This window comes from Taudactylus pleione, unplaced genomic scaffold, assembly GCF_031769625.1.
Source record: "Taudactylus pleione unplaced genomic scaffold, aTauple2 ptg000041l, whole genome shotgun sequence".
Classification (NCBI taxonomy): Eukaryota; Metazoa; Chordata; class Amphibia; order Anura; family Myobatrachidae; genus Taudactylus; species Taudactylus pleione.
Genome location: NW_028284443.1, coordinates 52,734,899 through 52,753,644, shown reverse-complemented (window position 1 = coordinate 52,753,644; position 18,746 = coordinate 52,734,899). Strand labels below are relative to the sequence as shown.

Below are 18,746 nucleotides of genomic sequence, written 5' to 3'. Positions count from 1 at the left end.
CATGTCTCTCAGCCCCAGTGTGTCAGCCTCAGCCCCAGTGTGTTATCCTCAGCCCCAGTGTGTCAGCCTTAGCCCCAGTGTGTCAGTCTGAGCCCCAGTGTGTCAGTCTGAGCCTCATTCCCTCAGCCCTTGTGTGTCTCAGCATCATTCCCCACCCCTGTGTCACCCCAGCCCTGTGTTGTCAGCTCCAACAACCCCCAGCTCCATGTGGTCAGCTTTAACCTCCCCCACCCCAGACCTATATTGTCAGCTCCAATCTCAACCCCCCACAGCCACCAACATTTACCTGCTGCTCCTTTGTTTGGCTGCCCGCTGCTTCTCTGTGGACTGTGGAGGGAGGGGCTGGAGGCAGAGCCATCAGTGGTGACTGCCAGGTGCCGCAGATTCTTGTTGAAGGAACTACTGTGGCTGGGCATGCAGCTCCCCCGTTGGCCATTTTACTTTTTTACTTTTAGGTAAGCTTCTGCGCATGCGCACTGAGCAGAAGCTGTATACTAGATCTGCTCGATCAGAGGTGAGCTCCGATTGTGGCAGTGGGCACGTAGGAGTGGATGGCAGCCGCCGGCCACTAAATGGACCGACCCAGCGGGAACTGGCCTGGTGTTCCGGAGGCCCAATCCGCCCCTGGATCAGACCCCATATAAATTTCTAGAGGTACGCCCAAACTAATCAAATATTGAGCAATCAGAATATGACTAAGATATTTACTCACCAGGTGGCATTTAGTGTCAGCGAGATGTTTAATACTCACAGCTGGCTATAATGGAGCCGCAAATGCTACTAAGGTTCACTGGATGAATATATGGAAATGACGTGGCTCATCCCAATATCTCCTGTGCAACTGAACCCATACAAGGAATTTCATTCACTGCTATTCAAGTAGCAGTAAGGTGATGCACTGTTGGCCCCTGATGAAAATCATGAGGTGTGGTTGAAACAAACTTTGGGCATTACAAATCATGCTGTCTTCTGTTAAGTACATTAGATACTGCTTTCTTTCATCTACTTGTGACTGCATATTAATCTCATTTAAGCCTGGGATAGGTGATAGATAGATATGCGCACTCACCTATCATATGTGCATGTATATACATATATATGTGTGTATACTATATATATATATATATATATATATATATAAAATCTTTTAAGTTCAGCACACCAGATCTTCAGTATAGCAGCTTACCGGGTGCCTTCCATAGACAATAAGATACACAGCGCGACGACTGGTGGCACTCACGGTTTTATTAAAATGAGGACAACAGCCCAATCTGTTATTCAACATTTCGGTATTTTCAACCTTCATCAGGAATACAGAATATAACAATAATCCTTCCTTAAATACAAGAAATATCACCACGTCTGTGCTGGCTGGACCTGGAACAAAACTGACATCAGTGACTCGCAGATCGTTGCGGAAGTGACGCAGCCAGCTGGGATCCGTTACTATAGTGACAAAGATACACAAACCTTCACCCAACAAAAAAATGTGCTAGCAGGATATAAGGTATTAACTCATTACAATACATGAATGACACCTTCTAAACAGGGTACAAAACACATGTACAGTATATTAAATCTAGTAACATGTAAGATTCCTCTGACACTATCAAGAGGCAAGGCACATCATGCGGGGAAGTTTAGAGAAAACAAGGGGGAGATTCTCATTAAGCCCATAAGGGTATACAGTATATATTCAATGAGCCTCAGCTATAAGTAAAACCTGTGCTTGATCACCACCTCTAGGATCTTCTGGGATGAAATCAATCATTTTGTAGCAGATTGTAGCTAATGTATGTTTGTGATCACGAAAGTGTCTTGCTATGGGTTGTTCATTGTCTTTGCCCTCCAATGCCTGTCTAATTGCAGAGCGATGGAGAGCCATACACTCCTTAAATTGGCATATGGTCTTCCCTATATAAAGAAGACCACAGGGACATCGAATATTGTAAACCACAAATTTTCTACTACAGGAAAGGACATGCTTGATTTTAAATGTCTGACCAGAATCTGGGTGCACGAACCTGTCACCAAATTCTAAATAGCTGCAAGTGATGCAGCCTAAGCATTTAAAATGACCTGCTTTTCTGGAGAGGAAATTAGATTTCTGCACTGTTTGATGTTTAGAAATATCAGCACGAACTAGGCGATCTTTTAAATTTTGCCCCCGTTTATAACAGTGAATGAGTTTAGAGTCAAGCAACAATAACTCTGTATCTGAGTTAATTAATGGCCAGAATTTTTTGGCAGTATCTGTGATGCTCCTGCTTTCAGTAGTGTACTTGTTCACCCATATGAATGAATTGTCTAGATGTTTTTTAGATGGGGTACCTTGTTCTTTTGGTGCAGCTAGAGCCTTATTTTGGGCTGTGGTGAGTAATTTTAATGAGTAACATCTTTTTAAGAATTTATCTGTCATGAATTTCATTTGTCTCAGCTCATCCCCTGGATCACTACAGATTCTATGAATCCGTAGAAATTGCGAGTACGGCAAACCTCATTTAAGAGGTGTGGGGTGATAACTTTGATAGTGTAAGAAATTATTACATTAATGAAATAATTAGCACCACCTGTGGAACTTTTAACATGTATCAGCCAGTAATAAATAACCTGTGCACCAACTAGGAGATCTGGAAAACAATCACTGTTAGGGATGTGCTGATATAGAGCCCAATATGTACATATATGTCCAGGGCAGTGCTAGGTTATTCTGCTAGAGAGACTCCCCCCCCCCCCAGACTCCCGGATTTGCTCTAATACTCTGGAATGGTGCCCACATCTAAAATAAAAACATTCAGCTTAGGTAGGATGGCCCTACTGTGGCATTTAATTGCTTACTGTGATCGCAGGTCCTCTACGTTCTGGAATTATGACACACAATATACTTTGTATGATGCATATTAAAGCTTGTTTAATGCGAAATCTACCCTCTGCATGGACTGGCCACACTCACTTTAAAATCAAGCATTTGGAAACCCCCCTCTTTTAATCCTGCGTTTGCCACTGATCAGCTACAGCAATAACATAAAGAGGCAGTAGCGGCTTCTGCAAATGAATCCACCTCTAAATCACCTCCGAAGTCTCCATACTATTGTTTACTGCCAGTAGCTGGCGGGCATTAGGACCCCAGGCAACTCTGCACGGAGGTGTAACTTCCAACCCGGCGCTTCTGTGCGTGCCCGGACTTGCACCTTAGTATTTTTCAGTGTGGAGGACTATATGGTGACCCCTTTAATCCATTGTGCCACCACTACAGTTTTTATTAACAGATTCAACCTCCTCCATTGTGCATCAGCTATATACAGTGTGTGAACTAGTCGCACTAAATTCCCAACATACCCAGTATGCTCCTGGCTGCAACAGGGATATCTTTGCATCCTGTATCTGATGCACTATTGTTAATCCTGTGTTATCCTGCTACCTGTTTCTACTAGCTTAATAAACCAATGCCCTGGTTCAGACTTCTGCTGTGCACACCTGTGCCACCTACCACTGTAGTGTCTGCCAATAGGTTATGGGCTCATGCTGATAATGTGAATAATCTGAGGTGTTTACTACAGAAGGTACAAATGCCAAAGGTACAGCTGAGTCCACAAAGTATTGGATTTTGGTAACATCAAGGTACTCAGATGTGTTTACACTGTTTGTACAGTGTGTAGCCTGCAAAAAGCTATATGGAGGTGTTGGTACTGGTTGAGCAGTGCATAGCATGCAACAAGGAACACAGATGTGTTGGTACTGTTTGTACAGCGCATAGATCTACACATAAGTGCTGGCTCTGTTTGAACAGGGGGCCTGATTCAGACCCGGTCGGTATCCGCAGTGCGCTCGCTATTGCCAATGGTTGCTAATCTGCGCATGCGTAGGCATCGCAGTGTGCGTATGCAAACTACATAGTGCAATCGCAGATCCCTCGCTCGTACAGCAAAGCCAGCCCAGCAGAGTGAGTGACAGGAGAGGCCGTTTGTGGGTGGTAACAGGGTCAGTCCAGTAAAAACGGGGGAGTGGCGGTGCGAATGCAGGCATGCCTGAGTGTTTCAACGCTGTTTTAGAGGCGTGCATAATTAACAGGCAGCATCATAGTACACATCACCAGCCATTTTTACTCTGTTTTCCTCGCAATGCTTGCGGTAGACAAAAGCTACCACAAACACTGCGTTCACATCTGATAGCGGCCGATGTTGCAATGTTTTCCCAAACTTCCAGGAGATGATGTGGGGCAGTGGGCGTCTCTGCATTCGCAAAGGGGAGTCTGCATACACAAAGCGATGTACAGGTAAGATGGGCGTGCTTATGCCTTGGCGAGCGATCGCTCCCCCTGCGTCACTTCAAATATTTGCATACACATCGTGCAAGCGTACGCTCATAGCATGCAATGAAAGGTACCGATGTTTTGACACTGTATGAACAGCATGTAGTATTGAATTGAGATGTGTTGGCACTGTGGGAACAACATGTAGTGTGCAATGCGATACACATAGTATATTGCAATAACACTGGAGCTCAAAACAGGCAGCAAGTGCATTAGAGTATATGCAGATGATAAATGCAAACAGGTGGAATTGGCACAGAGTCTATAACCCTCACCATACTTCACAGGAATCCCTGCAAAAGGTTATGGACTTTATTCAGTGAGGCCATAGGCCATGGCCCAGTGTAGTTTGTTCCCATGGTAAAAGCAACAGAGTACTTAGCTGGGTTGAAGACTCTGCCTGGAAACACCACAAATGGAAATGCGGGTATGGATATGCTGCTGTGGAGAAAACCGAACACCAGAGTTTAAACAGAACTGGAAGAAAACTATACTGGAGAGTATAGTTCTGGAGTGGGAGAACCTATGTAGAACACAATTGATACTCAGGCACTGGAGGAATGCACTGAGCAGGATCATATAGTGGCTGGCTGATGGGTGATTGAGAGAGGTGTTTTATCATCTCTAGCCTAAGGTTGAGCCCAGCTGGGTTCTGTTAATGTTTCTAATTGGGAAGGACAGCAATGAGTGGCCTGCTGAGTGTTTTGGAAGCAGGCCAGTGGTATCCATGACTGCTGGTACTGACAGCAGAGAACCTAGGGTATGACAATGCACAGAAGCTTCTATATGGAATGTTGACAGGGATGTCGGTAAACAAGCCTGAAAGACCAGAGTGTGAGAACTACATGAAAGGCAAGCAAACACGTTGCACCACTCCCAAGTCAGCATCCAGAGCTAAAGCACTGTTGGAATTAGAGCATACAGATGTATGTGGACCAATGGAAGTGAAATTCATGAGTGGGAACCAATATTTCATTACAGTTATCAATGATGCTGCAAGAATGATGCACAGTTATCTCCTGAGAAACAAAAGTAAGTTACAAGCAAGATCATAGGGTACAAGAGTCTCATAGAGACTCAGATGAGCCTGAAGATAAAAGTACTGAGATATGACAATGGGGGAATATATGAAAGTAGAGATCTAGCTATATTTCAAGAAGAATACAATATGGCATATTACACCAACTAACAACTGTCTATAAACCAGACAGCATGAACCATGTTAAATGATCCAGCTCTGGACAAAAGTTTCTGGGCAGAAGCAGTCTAAACAGCTATTTACCTCTAGAATTGAGCACCTACAGTGGCAGTCAAAGAAAAAACACCATTGGAGGCATGGTCCAGAAAAAAGCCAAGTATCAGTCATTTACGTGTATTTGGGTGCAGGGCATATGCCCACATTCCTAAAGAAAGAAGACACAAGGTGGATCACAAGTCTATCTCATGTATCATTCTAGGATACTGCCAGTTGACAAAAGGCTACATATTATGGGACATCAGCAGGAAAAAGCTTCTAAGGTCAAGAGATGTTCTGTAGACCACTTCAATTAAGGGCAAGCAAAACATTGTAACTCCACAAAAAATTGTGATGCTAGATATGCCTGCAGCTGGAAGTGTGTCAGACTGAAACCATAGACTCAAGTGACCAACCACAGAGCAGGAGCTCTATGAGGAGCAACAACCCCCAAAAGTACCAGTGCAAAGCACAGCTCTCTTAGGCCCTAGCAGCAACTGGAAAGAAGTCAGCTATAGTTAAATAACATAGCAATGCAGATACATTCCCAGAGGGAAATGTGTGCCTTCTGAATGAATCATTGTATAGACTTAAACAAAGTGGCCATTGCTGGTACTTCAAGTTAAAAAGTAATTTTTGGAACCAGGACTGGCTGACCAGTCCAGGGCTGGTTATGACTTTTGGGGGGGGACCCTACGTCATTTTGTTTTAATATAAACACTGTACATTAACTAGACATGCAGAAACATACACAAATCACACTGATCTGTGTATGTTTCTGGCAAACTCGCAGCTCAGGAGGGTGAGTGTTTGAAACTTCAATTTCTCTGAGAGTTTGCTCTAATCTCACCGGAGACTGAAATCTCGAATCTTAGAAAATTTGCAAACTGCTTCTTTTTCATGAAAAGTACTTCTGAGTTTGCCTGATGGTGAGAAGATTCGAGTTTGCTATCTCACCCAAGTTTTACAAGTGAGATTAAAGAACTCTCTCCCAAGATCACCAGATTTTGCCTTTAGTAAATTTGCGAGATTAAAAGCATGCCTAAACTCACCCGAGATTGTCATCTAGACCAAACTCGAATCTTAGTAAATTTACCCCTAGGTATTGCATGTCACATTAGAGGTACAATAGACTTTTCCAGCACTGAGCACCTTGGTAGATCCGAGCATATTGCTATCAGAGCTGATAGACAGTGCCTCAGTCAGAGTGTTTCATGTGACCAGTGAGAAAATGTTGCTGACATGTTAACTAAAGGTCTGACATCACAAGTATTGAATGTTTTCTTGCAGAAATGTGTATTGGAATACGTTTGAATTTTGTGCATTTTGTTATGTCATGTTTGCATAACCCTCTTATGTTTTTAGTTACAGGGGAGACGTCCTAATGTAAGATGCACATGCTATTAAAATTCATGGAACCAGAGACAGTCTTAAACAAGGTGGGGTGTTAGAGGCACGCTACGCACTGCCCCTGTTTGCTGCCAGTAGTCAGTGGGCACTAGGACCTGGCGTGGCTCTGTACCTACTGCATTAAATGGGATGCAATCTGGAAACCGGCTGTCTTAATCCTGACAGCCGACTTCCCGACTGCTTTATCCCAGCGAGGGTTAAATGACGGGCATCTATATCTAGACGCCTGTCATTTTCCTGACACCGGGAGACAGACGCCTGGCATCCCGATCGACGGCATGCCACGTGCTGCGAGCGGACAACCACAGGGGGAGAGGGTTAGGTTTAGGGCACCCGGGGGGACTTAGGGTTAGGCACCCCCCTGGAGGGTTAGGGTTAGGTTAGGGGGAGGGAGGGTTAGGGTTAGGCACCCCCGGGGGGGACTTAGGGTTAGGCACCCCCCGGGGGGACTTAGGTTTAGGCAGTGGGGAAGGGGGGGGTTAGGGTTAGGCTCTTGGGGGGGAGGTTAGGGTTAGGCACCCCTAAGGAGGGTTAGGGGGTTAGGTTATGTTAGTTTTGACTTACCTGCGGACGATCAGGATTTCCAGCGCTGTTGGGCTTCTGCTGCGGGGATTCTTGCTTTCTGTCGGCCTGCCGCGGACGGGATTCGAACTGCCGGCCAGAGGGACGTCGGTATTTCATACCGATTCCCATTAAACAAGGTGGGGTGTTAGAGGCACACTACGCACTGCCCCTGTTTGCTGCCAGTAGTCAATGGGCACTAGGACCTGGCGTGGCTCTGTAGCTGCTGCATTGAACAAGTTGGGGTGTAAGAGGCACACTACGCACTGCCCCTGTTTGCTGCCAGTAGTCAATGTTAACCCTGTTTTATACTGCTGCCAGCTTCTATAATTTAATAAACCAATCCCCTGGTTAAATCAATTGCCATGTGAATTAACCTACATGTGCACACTGATGCCACCTACTATCACCAATGCCAATACAGTAGGTAGGGGTTAGCTGTAATGGAGGAGGAGGAGGCTGGCTGCTGCACTCACTGTGACTGCGGTGAAAGGGGTTCTGGCTACACTGAAGGGGGTAACTGCAATGGAGGAGGAGGCTGGCGGCACTTATGTGACTGTAGGGGCTGGTTACAGCAGTGCAGGCTGGGGGGGCTTAGCGGAGGAGGCTGGCTTCACTCACTGTGACTGCAACAGCTCACAATGCATGCAACACACACAGGTGTGGAGATGATTGGAGGACAGAGCAGGCAGTGGGGCTGTGCTACAGTGGTGACCAGTGCCCCGGGCTCCCAGCTGAAAGACTCCACTTCTTCCTCCCCCCGCATAGTAGAAGCAGGGTCCCGACCATGCTGCTGCTGCTATCCTGCCTGTGTGTGTGTCCTCTCCCGGCCGGTTCAACACAGCGCAGCAGGTTATCTCCAGGGCCGGATTTCAGGGGGCCTGACCACGGGCCCCTTGGGACCCGTTGTGCCCTATGCGGGCGCTTAGGTTGCATAATTGTAAATTTGGCCCTGAGTCACATGGAGCTCCTGCGTTATGTGTAGCGCGACTTGTAGTGCACGGAGGATAGATGTTTGTGGACACATCTGTAGTTAAGACTGTTAATCTGTTTAATAATAGTTTTTAATTGAATTCCAGTTGATCATTCTCTTTTGACATAATATGTACTGTATGCCAAAATAAAAGAGAGACCTACAGTATATTTACATTTTGATTTAAGATTCAGCTGTAGGTGCATGAATCGCAATTGCAACCATGTACGTAGATCGGCCAATGGTGCGTACTGCACATGCGTATGCATGCGCAGGTTAGCATTGCGATTGCCCTGCGATAACGCATACAGATAGAAAGCCATTGCAGAGTGAGTGACAGGACGTCAGTGTTTGGGGGTGATGACGGGGGAGTGGTCGGAGAAATGCAGGCGTGCATGTCCATTTGAATGCCATTACATGGGCGTGCATAGATTAGCTACTGCGATGATATACACAGCCTGAGTACTCACTGCGTGTGACGAGATTTGCAATTTCTGAGACAGGTCAGAGCTGATGTAATTCTGTGTGAGGGTCTGATGTTACTCAATGTTACCGGTGTATATGCAGGACTGCGAGGTCTTACGGATGTGAGAAAGCGGTAGTGGGCGTCTCTATGCTAGCTGAGCGTTTGCAAGCATTAGCATATTTTTGCAGCAGGACTGCGTGCGTAATCGCAGCTGTGATCGCAATAGCGATTCAAGGTTTAAAGGTTGTGCCTCTGTTTTTGAGTTGTCCTGTTTATAAAAAGAAACAATAGTGTATCATTTCAAGGACCAATAGTGAGTCACTAGAATTAAAGATAACAATACATCATCAGCAGATAATGTAAAATGTTGAATGCCTTTAACATTTATGATGAGGATAAACAGTTAGTGCATATCCTAGCTGTGGGGTTAAGCTGGCCACACATCTAAAGATTATCTGTCCAACCAGCCAACTAGTAGATTGGTTGGAATGAAAATCTGGTAAGGAGTACAATCCGTAACTTGCTCCCAGACGCTGAAAAATGGACCAAAACTGTTGTATAACAAATAGTTTAAATCAAACATTTAACAAACTTGTCTGACGACCATTTTCATCTGTTTTCTGGCATTTAGGAGTAAATTTCTGATCATCATTTACTCCCATTCCTTACCAGATTTTCATTCCAACCAATCAACAAGTTGGCTGGTTGGATGTAAGTTGTTCTAGTGCATGGCCAGCTTTAGAGTATAGATTGAGGATGTCATCCAGATATCTTTGCTAAACTGTTTAGGTGGTGATCAAAAGGGTTTTCGGTATCTAATGAAAGCAATAATTTAGGGTTTTCACTAGGTTTGGTACTTAAGTTTGATCTAATGATCTGTGAATAATTAAAACAAACAAACAAATGAACTGCACTGATATAACCTTATTTGGAGGAGGCCTCTACAAAGACCAATATAATTGTAATTTCATTTGTATTTTTTTAAAAAACCATTTAGATTAAATACAACAAATTAAAAACAAAAACCACATATAAAGTTGACATATACAATATTAGTACTATTAGTATAACCAATTGTAGTTAATGTATAGCCCGTAAGTTGAGGTCAGCATATTAACATTATGTATATATAATTCTAGTGATATCGCACATAGGTCATAATCACCGGGATCACTAGTGACTTTTCATGCAGCGTAATTCTCTGAACCCACTAACTTGGCAAAGTTCATGCTTGCTCAGATCCCTTTATCCATGTTGCTGCAGCTGAGTTCTTGGTATCACTGATCTGCAATCGCTGGTGGTCTGGGACCTGGTTCACAACATATTGGCAGACCCTATAGTTAGTATAGGTGGCAGTGGTGTTTGATGGAGGTCAGTCTACATGATAGATAACTTAACCAGGTCTTTGGTTTATTAACCAGGTATAATTGGTGTGCAAGATGACACAGGGTTAATGCAGCAGGTATGTAAAACAAGTACCCAGTGCACATATGATGTATGTACCAGAACCAACCAGGATCATATAGGAGGGCACAGGTGATGTACAGACAAATGGGAGCATACACCTGTATGTATACATTTAGTAGTGGCAGTGGAATATGCACACACTGGCTCATATACAGCAGTATAGTGGTGGTGCAGTAGAACTAGCAAGGTCACTGGCCTCTGTAACACTATCTCACACACTCTGCTATGGAGACTCTTAGGGTGCATACACACCAGGACGATATCGGCACGATTAAGGTAATTGAAACGATGAATCGTGTAAATCGCATAGTGTGTACGCACAATTGTGCGCTCCCGCTGGTCGTATGCGACGTCTTATGATTGTCTGTGCAGCACAGACAATCATAAGATAACGCATACGATAAGGTGCCAATCGCACAGTGTGTACGGACAACCGGACGATCAGACGATTTGTTGTCCTATTAGGGCAATCTTGACGTCTTCATATAGCCACTCCCATTTCCTCCCACAATTCTCTGCCTTCCCTGCATGGTGTCCGCTCCCTGGAGGCCTGAAGACGCGATTTCTGTTTTGTGCAGCCGCTGCAGCTCATACAACTGGCATGTGTGTGTGATTGATGCATGTATGTGTGTGCCTGCGTGGGACTGTATGTATGTATGTATGTGTGTGTCTGCATGAGTGTGTGTGAGTGATACATTAAATGCATGCATGTCTGTGTGTGTGTGTGTGTGTGTGATTGATGCATGTATGTGTGTGCCTGCGTGGGACTGTATGTATGTATGTATGTATTTGTGTGTGTATGCATGAGTGTGTGTGAGTGATACATTACATGCATGCATGTCTGTGTGTGTGTGTGTGATTGATGCATGTATTTGTGTGCCTGCGTGGGACTGTATGTATGTGTGTGTGTATGCATGAGTGTGTGTGAGTGATACATTACATGCATGCATGTCTGTGTGTGTGTGTGATTGATGCATGTATGTGTGTGCCTGCGTGGGACTGTATGTATGTATGTATGTATGTGTGTGTGTATGCATGAGTGTGTGTGAGTGATACATTACATGCATGCATGTCTGTGTGTGTGTGTGATTGATGCATGTATTTGTGTGCCTGCGTGGGACTGTATGTATGTGTGTGTGTGTATGCATGAGTGTGTGTGAGTAATACATTACATGCATGCATGTCTGTGTGTGTGTGTGTGATTGATGCATGTATGTATGTGCCTGCGTGGGACTGTATGTATGTATGTATGTGTGTGTAGTTTTTTTAAAAAAAAATTTACCCCTTATTTCAAGGTCCAAATGCCTTTGGAGAAAGATGCTGATTTTGTCAAAGAATTTATTCAAGGGTATCGTGACAATGAATGCCTTTGGAAAATACGGTCCAAAGATTACTGTAATAAAGAGAAGCGAGCCAGTGCTATTCAGAGTTTGATAGCCATTTCCAAGCCGTACCATTGTGAAGCAGATCCCAAATGGGTAAAACAGAAAATTCTAAATTTTAAAACCATTTTCTTAAAAGAACACAAAAAAAGTTTAACATCAAAAAGATCTGGGGCTGGTACTGATGACATCTATATACCTACATTATGGTATTTTAATTTGATGAAATTTACCCTGGATCAAGGGGAACAAAGAACATCGCTCAACTCCATTGACCTGATAGAAAGGGACGAGGAAGAGGATTTGGAAATTAGCGGCATGGAGATGGTAAGTAAAAAAACTGGGAAACGGGAAAACCACATTTTATTTGCATAAAAAAGTTGTACATTTATATTTCATGAATAAACTCCTCCTGCCAGGGCACAGTCCCCACACCATTGAAGTATGTCATGTAGTCCTCCCGTGTCTGCTTTGCACGAACACTGAGTGTTTGCAGACTTGAAAGTCCCAGTGATGTCCACCTGTCCTCCACTTCTGGTTGATCCAGTTGATCAGGCATAAATGTTCTATTGGACCTTTCCTGTTGGCATTTAGAGCGTAGTAGGTTGTGCAACACACAGCATGCCATGACAACCCAGTCGGACCGTGGAAAATGTGGAATTTATTGCTTAGAATTCCAAATGCACTCTCAGCAATGCGGCGAGCTCTTGATAGTCTATAATTATAAATTTGCCTCTCTTTGGTAAGTGCCCTTTGGGGGTATGGTTTCATAACATTCTCGTGGAGACTGAATGCCTCATCAGCCACAAATACAAATGGTAATCCATGTTTATTTTGTTCACACGAGGGTATGTTTAAAGTGTTTGACATTAGTTTTTCATAAAATGATGTCTGCTGAAAGGAGCCACCGTCAGAACAACGACCATTCTTTACCAATGTCGACATAAATAAACTGATAATTAGCATTGACCACAGCATCAGTACAATGCTAAAGAAGCCTTTATAGTTATAAAAATAGGAACCGCTGTTGGGAGGTGGTGTTATTCTGATGTGCTTGCCATCAATGGCTCCTCCACAATTGGGGAAATTCCAGCGTGCATCAAATTCTTCCCCAATAGCTTTCCACTCCTCCATAGATGTGGGTAACTGTAATAAAAAATATAGATATCAATGATTTTAATTAATTACAAGTCAATTTCATGCCATATATATATATATATATATAAACAAATAATCATGTAATATTTAATTTTCCTTTCCAGCCATCTGCTTTGTCGACACCACCTGAGGATGCCTTGGAGTTGTCACAAGAAAGTGGGGTGTCAAGCGTCAATCTAGAAAGTGACACAGTCAGAACGGTGGAGCCTATACCACCACGGCGACGAAAGAAGGTTACTCAGTCTGAATCTTCACAGCAGCACGACAACATGCAGCTAACACATGAAGTGCTGACAGCAGCAAAAAATGTTTTTCGAAAGCCCCCTGACGAGTGGGATGCTTTTGGAACATCAATGGCCTTTAAAATGCGTCGCATGACAGATGATCAGCGTTCCCACGCAGAGCGCATTATTTTTGATGTTTTTAGGATCGGGTTAGCTGGTCAGTTAACGCAAAATTCAAACCTACAAGCACGGCCTGAGCATACATTTATGCCACTGTTGCCTCAGCCACAATCACATCCCCCCAAACCCATTTTTCAGCCACAACACAATTATGGTGGAGAGAGCAGCAATACACATAGGGCCTCTACTCCCTTACATTCCGCTGTTTATAGTGGTATGCTATATGGGTCACAGGATGACAATCATGGTCAGTCCAATTTTCAGCATATGTGATTTTCTTTCAGCTTTACAGCCCCATGCTGTTTTTCCCTGTTTAACGGTTTTGTTTATATAATGTCGGGGCAAATGCTGGTTCACTTAATTTTGCCTTCCCAATTGTTGTGCTGAGGCAGGCAAGTTATTTATATTGCTTTAATTTCTTTATATTGTTATTTGGATATATAAGTATGTTTATACTATGTGGGACATAATGTCCTTTATTTACATTTTTCAAATTTAAAAAATGTGGAGCACTTCGGAGTGCAAAGGTTAAAACGAGTATGCTGCATTGTTACACATATTGCAGAGTTTGAAATAAATGTATAAAAAACTGCAAAAAAATGGTCCTTATTTTTACTTACCTTGAGGTATTGCTGTTTCAACACATGTATGATGGCTTTACACGTCTCTGGGATGATAATCCCTAAAGCTTGCGGAGATATTAGAGATCCAAACTTTAGATCCTGCAGGGACCTGCCTGTAGCCAGGAAACGTAGGGTTGCCACCAGTCTCTCCTCAGCAGTGATGGCCTTGCGGAACTTGGTGTCTTGCTTCTGAATATATGGAGTGACCATAGCAAGCAGCTCGTCAAAGGTGTCATCATCCATCCTCATAAAATTCCTGAAGTCATCGGGATTGTTCTCCCAAATTTCAGAGAACAAAGGCATATGAGACATGGAGTCTCTCTGCAGCAACCACTCCTTGGTCCAGCAGGCCCTCTCCACTCTCCTCCTCTTGCGAGCCTTCTGGATTTCAGGGAGTGATGCCACAATAACAGCATAGGCAGCCACAGCTTGATAGCGATAACTATCCATACTTTATGCACCAAATAATCACTTTGTAGAACAAAGTAGAGCAGTAAGCAATGAAGAGCTTTCAGCAGGATAACCTAACCTCTGCAAATACAGAGCAATACTGCAAAGCTAAAATGGTGTTTTTCCTATTTCCTTTTTTACAGGACAGCCCACTGTACACTGTACAGCCCATTATTCTAATTTCCAGGGATCCTATGAACGGTTGTTCTAGTGTGTATGGTAGCAACGATAAATCACATCCGATTTGACGATTCAACAAATCGTCAAATCTTATGCGAAATTGGACAGTGCATACGCTCAATTTAGGAAGTTCTGCCTTCGAGGGAAATTGGATAGGAAATCGGAACGATTACAAATCGTTCAGGAGTGTACCCTGCCTTAGGGACATGTCCTTTCACTATGAAGGATGGAGCTAAAGAAGCTAGGTATGGCTGCATATGTACAGTAGCGCTCAAGGTTGGAGGTTGCACCTCTGGCACACCGGGGTCATAGCGCTGCCGGATTCCAACAGTGTAGGGCTCTCTCTCTACATATTTTGTATACAAAAATAAAGTAAACTAAGGCAATTTGACCTGAGGAGGCTTTGTGTCAAAAGGTTGTCCCAGCTTTGCAAATATGTATATTTTTAAAAGGATGTTTTAGCTTGGCCAATAACATGATTCTGCAGGCAACTCTAAATAAAGTTTGCACTGGTTATGATGTACAGCATTTTGCCCTGATATTGATTCACCAGCCTTCCATATGACAATATTGTGAAATAATATAGGAAAAAAAACAGCTGGGCTTCTATAAAACCTGGTTATTTTTTTTTTCTTTGCGCATCAAAATATAATTTGTAAAAAATGGGAAAACAACTTCATTTGAGCTATCAAAGTTAGGTGGCGTAAGTAAACTGTATTATTGATTGGTATCTCCACAATATAAGACATAAACGTTGATTTTTCTGTGTTTATATGTGTTACGATTAGGTAATTTAATATTCCTGGCTCATACTTTGAATTGTTTTCTCTTTATTACTCTATATTGAATTTTGCTCTTCACAAATCAAATCATGTAATTGCCTTTGTTGAGATGAAATGTACTATGTCCTTTAATAGACAATAAGATCTGGAATAAACTGTCCTGTGGTTATTAAAACATTATTTGAAAGATTGAATTTCAAACTTTCCTTTCTCTGTTAGTACACATTTTATTATTCTAACTGGGTTCTGTACAGTATGTGAAAAACCTTAGAGCTAACCTGCAGTTAACATACGTGTACCTTTAACATATGTCCACATTGTGCTGTTCAATAAAAGTAAGAAAATGCAAGGAAAATAATGCAACTACATCAGTTTCTATGCACTACAAGCAACTGTTGGGAAAAATATGTGAATACTTTAATTCCAAAGAAAATATGTTACATTTTGTACTGCAAAAACTACAAAATACAGAATGTGGTATATCAGAGTATTCATAAGCAAAAGCTTACCAGCAGACATACTTCCAGGCTGCAACGCCAACGTACAATATATAGACATATGTGTTATACTACAACATCCTTAGTAACCAATCACATTTAATCAAGTAGTGGTTTATTCATCCAATGATATAAGAACAATTTACCTAAATACTAAAGAAGATATAAAAACAAATGTCACAAAGTGCAGAAAAAAAGATAACCCCCCCCAAACTACTGAAATAGCAATATCCGTTTCAAATGCTTTAATAATAAGAAAACTTCCACATAATGTTAGATTTAAATACCTCCTCAGTTTCTCAGTAAGCTTTCCTCAACTGGTGGTTTCATAAATTTAACAATGAAATCTGTGGAACTTTCTCTTAGCTCTCTATTTATTTATTTTATTTATTTATTACCAGTTATTTATATAGCGCACACATATTCCGCAGCGCTTTACAGAGAATATTTGTCCATTTACATCAGTCCCTGCCCCAGTGGAGCTTACAATCTATGTTCCCTATCACATGCTCACACACATACACACTAGGGTTAATTTTTGTTGGGAGCCAATTAACCTGCCAGTATATTTTTGGTGTGTGGGAGGAAACCGAAGTACCCGGAGGAAACCCACACAACCACAGGGAGAATATACAAACTCCACACAGATAGGGTCGTGGTGGGAATTGAACCCACGACCTCAGTGCTGTGAGGCAGTAATGCTACCATTACACCATCTGTGCTGCTTCTTGTCTCTCTACTTCTCTGGACAAAGCACTTCACTCTGTCTCTGTATGGGGAGTCTCTCCTAAGGGACCTCGCTTTTCTCCCCTCTTCTCTATGGCAATTTCCCCAGGGGGAAGGAGGGGGGGGTCCTCCATTCTCCACCTCTCTCCAGGGAATGACCCAATGTGCCTGTCTACTGACAACATGACACAGGAGGCTACATATATAAGGAATAATATTTTTTATTTGTTCCATATATAGTGGATAAACACTTTGTTTTGTAAAGACAATCTGCGATATTTCTTGCAGTCTGGAAGGGTTATGTAGATACTTTGCTTTTACCTTTTTGTTCCCAAATTCATAACTCATTCAAAACAACAACCTGTCATGCTCTCTGATTACTTGATGGGGACCCTCCTATTAATGTCTAATTTTTGGTTGGTACTCTTGGTTACGTTCTATTACTTGTTGACCATGTGACTATGAATTGTATTTTTCTCTGCATTGTAATAATCAGTTCTATTGTTTTTTAAATGCTTATCATGTATGTTGCACTTGTTATTATTTTGTTCTGTTAAAACTTGTATTACTCACTTATGAATTTATATGGTGCTTCAATAATAATTATGTTAAAAAATTGTATAAAAGGTGTCAATGGGATTACGCACTTTTAAGGGACCCTAACCATATATACATTTCTGTGTTAAACTTATGCTTACCTACTCTTCCACAATGTACGGGAGACTCTTAAATTGGTTTTTGCCCACACGTCTAGTAAAGCATTTATTTATGCTGCAAAAATCTGTTCCATTATGACATAATTCACTGAACCATACCATCCGCTCGTCCCACCTGAACCAGCAGGCCCCCCAATCTCATGGAGGTCATCTTAAAAATGTAAGTAAGCATGGCTTAACTGTCCAAAGTGCAGTGGAATGTAGTGCTAGATATAGTTTTGGATACTTTCCTTTTTGTAATCTATGAGGCAATACATATGACTGAACATAGTACAATTAATATAAAAAAATAATTGAGAATGACTATAAAAGGGGATTAACATGATGTGAAACATATTGCTCAGCAGCACGGGAAAAAGCTAGTTTTTTCTGAATGTATGCGATAATGTATTCACGCATGTTAGAACGTTTTGGGCTTATATGTAATACATACTAGTTTGGCACTAGCTAATACTTTTAGGGATGACAACTATCATTTCTTGCACCTGGCGGCAGTTTAGGTTGAAAGATAAAAACACTAGTCATGCACTTAAAATGTTATCACCTAAAGAAGAGGACGGAACCTCCCTGAAACCTTGTGCATTTACTTTCTTGTCCATACAGTACAAGAAAACATCTTGAGGAGGCTCTAAAAAAGAAACCTGAATGGAGTGCCAGTTTGCTTTTTGCATTTATCTGTTGTACTTCAAACGATTAAAGGGAGTTCACTAAGGCTTAACAGAAGCAAGTGCTGTGGTATACATCTATTGAAGGATTCCTTCACCTCCTCCTTTTTCTCACCATTGACATTATCATCATCTCGTCTGTCCTTCTATCCCCACATTCAAGTCATCTCTCAGTCCTGCCATTTCTATCCATATAATATCCTCACCCTAGATGCCACTAAAACTCTCACCTATGCACTCCTCTTCTAACAACTTGACTACTGTAACTTTTTCCTTTCTCACCTTCCTCTATGGCGCCTCTACCCTTTCCAATCTATCCGTAACACTGCTGCTCATCTCATTTTCCACTCTTGCCCCACAGCATCTGCCTCCCCCTCTGCAAACCAGTTCGAACTTCACACCCTTACTTAGAAAGCCCTTAATCACTCCTCCCCAACCTACATTACAAGTGCATCATGTCTGCAATACATGGATGCAATGCTCTTTGCAAAAAGAGCCTTACTCACTGGGCACTGGCGTCACTAGGGTGGTGCGGGGGGTGCAGGCCGCACTTGGTGGTACCATCCGAGGGGGTGACACCAAATAGCAGAGCTGCTCTGCTATTTTGGTGTCACCCCATTGGATGGTGTCACCGTGAAGCCAGGACACGGACAAAGGCAGGGGAGAGACTGTGGGCTGCCTCAACAGCTGCAGGAGTGCTGGGGAATCCCACTGTGTGCCTCCCGTACCTCGTACCTTTC

The 18,746-nt window shown here is 42.7% G+C and overlaps 1 pseudogene; it reads right to left on the bottom strand.

Moving 5' to 3' along the window:
• Window positions 1–12,715: 12,715 nt before the first annotated feature.
• LOC148538170 (uncharacterized) lies at window positions 12,716–14,440 on the bottom strand (annotated as a pseudogene).
• Window positions 14,441–18,746: the final 4,306 nt, after the last annotated feature.